The sequence below is a fragment of the Palaemon carinicauda genome, chromosome 38, assembly GCF_036898095.1.
Source record: "Palaemon carinicauda isolate YSFRI2023 chromosome 38, ASM3689809v2, whole genome shotgun sequence".
Taxonomy (NCBI): Eukaryota; Metazoa; Arthropoda; class Malacostraca; order Decapoda; family Palaemonidae; genus Palaemon; species Palaemon carinicauda.
The window spans coordinates 46,783,656-46,786,443 of record NC_090762.1 but is presented as its reverse complement, the minus strand read 5'-3'; positions in this window follow the sequence as shown (position 1 = coordinate 46,786,443).

Below are 2,788 nucleotides of genomic sequence, written 5' to 3'. Positions count from 1 at the left end.
GGGGAAATGAACTTTTGCTTGATGAATTTTCACTAACAGCAACTCGCTGCTGTAATTAATCTATATGGAAATATTTTTTTGGCTTTGGGGATGTCCTTGAAGATGCATCTTTTATCTAAAGCCGAATAATCCAAGACAGAGGAAAAATATTTGGCTAAGGGGAAACTTGGGATTCGAAGAGTCCAAAACTTGCTCAGAATTCTGGAGTAGGGAAACTGGTTCGGCTAGATAAGAGTGGGATTTTCTTTTTGTTTTTATTGGTTTTTGTAGGCTGTACAGTAAAATTCATGTCCCGTCATTTGTTTTGCTTTTGTTGATCTTCATCTTCATCTTCATCATCATCATCATCATCTCCTTTTACGCCTATTGACACAAAGGTCCTCAGAGAATTCATTGGCTAGATTCATCGGAGGATAACAAGTTCCTTGTGATACGCTGTACATATCTAATTAAGGCAAGTGACCCCTGCCGGTCCTTACTAATTCTATAGTCAATTCTTTTTAGTAAGGCAGATTTGCACCGACTCGCAGGGGTGCCCTTTTCGCTCTGAAAAGTTTCCTGATCGCTGATTGATTGGACAAGAGGATTCTAACCAATCAAAGAGCAGGAAACTTTTCCGAGCTAAAAGGGCACCGCTGCGAGTCGGTAAAAATGCACCTCATTAAAAAAACTTGAGTATAGTATGATCATCCGCCAGGCGTCAGGAGTAAAGGCCAAAGAGACATCTTGTCTATCGCCTTAAACTCAATCCGTCACCTTTCTGCCAGTGACTTCTTCTGTTGATATCATAAATTTTGAGGTCTTTTGATGCATTGATTTTATATTCCTAGTTGACATTTTAATTTTATATCATATTTTATTTGATTCTTAATTTCCGACCTAAAAAGTACGTTTATTTCCCTTCGTGGATAAGTCCTTACTCTATTTGCTTCTTTCTTTGTTCTTGTTCTTCAGGCCTGGCTAGAAAAAGTTCAGGGTTGTTGTCCATTTTGCCATTTACAATTGAATATAGTATCCGCATTTATTTTATTTTCATTGACATAGTGTAATTATACGTAATTGCTTCGTCTTTCGTTTCTAAGTAAGAAAATTGTTTATCCTGTATATTTGAAATTACAGAATATTCATACTAAGTTTTTGAAATTAGAAAATATTTATACTGAGTAACTGGAATTAGGAAACTACGCATACTGAATATTTAGATTTAGAAAACTATCTATACTGAATATTCAGAATTAGAAAATTACATATACTGAATATTTGAAATTTGAAAATATTCATACTGAAAATTCAATATTAGAGAATATTTATACTGAATATTTGAAATTGGAGAATATTTATACTGAGTATTTGAAATTAGAAAACTATTTATACTGTAAATTTGAAATGAGAAAATATTTATACTGAATATTTGAAATTAGAGAATATTTATACCGAGTATTTGAAATTAGAAACTATTCATACTAAATATTTGAAATAAGAAAATATTTATACTGTAAATTTGAAATTAGAAAAAATATATATACTGAATACTTGAAATTAGAGAATATTTATACTGGGTATATTTGAAATTAGGAAACTATTCATACTGAATATTTGAAAGTAGAAAACTATTTATACTGAATATTCAGAATGAGAAAATTACATATACTGAATATTTGAAATTAAAGAATATTTATACTGAGTATTTGAAATTAGGAAACTATTCATACTGAATATTCAGAATTAAAAAATTACATATACTGAATATTTTAAATTAGAAAACTCTTTATACTGAATATTCAGAATTAGAAAATATTTATACTGACTATTTGAAATTAGAGAATATTTATACTGAGTATTTGAAATTAGAAAACTATTCATACTGAATATTTAGAATTAGAAAACTATATATACTGAATATTTGAAATTAGAAAACTACTTATACTGAATATTTAGAATTAGAAAACTACATATACTGAATATTTGAAAGCAAGGATGAAAGCAAAACACCTGGAAAGCAAAGAAAGAAAACATTTAGAAAGTTAGGAAGAAAGCAAAATGTTTAAAAGCAAGGGTAAAAAACAGTTAGAAAGTAAAAGATTCAGAAAGCAGGGATGAAAGAACACATTTAGAAAGCAATGAAGAAAGCAAAAGATTCTGAAAACAGGGATGCAAGAAAACATTTATAAAGCAAGGGAGAAAGCAAAACATTTAGAAAGCAACGTAAGAAAACATTTAGAAACCAAGGAAAAAAGCAAAACACTTACAAAGCAACGAAAGAAAACATTGAGAAAACAAAGAAGAAAGCAAAACATTTATAAAGCAAGAATGAAAGAAAACAGTTAAAAAGCAAGGAAGAAAGCAAAACATTTAGAAAGCAAGGATGAAAGAAAACAGTTAGAAAGCAAAGCATGTAGAAAGCAAGGATGAAAAAAAATATTTCGAAAGCAAGGAAAAAAGCAAAACACTTGGACAGCAAGGAAAAATATGATTTAGAAAGCAAGGGAGAAAGCAAAACATTTAGAAAGCAAGGATGCAAGAAAAAATTTAGAAAGCAAGGAATAACGCAAAGTAATTAGAAAGCAAAGAAGAACGCAAAACAATTATAGAGCAAGGAAGAAAGCAAAACACTTAGAAAGCAAGGATGCAAGAAAACATTTAGAAAGAAAGGAAGAAAGCAAAATACTTAGAAATCAAGGATGCAAAAAACATTTAGAAAGCAAGGAAGAAAGCAAAATACTTAGAAAGCAAGGATGCATAAAACATTTAGAAAGCAAGGAAGAAATCAAAACATTTAGAAAGCAAA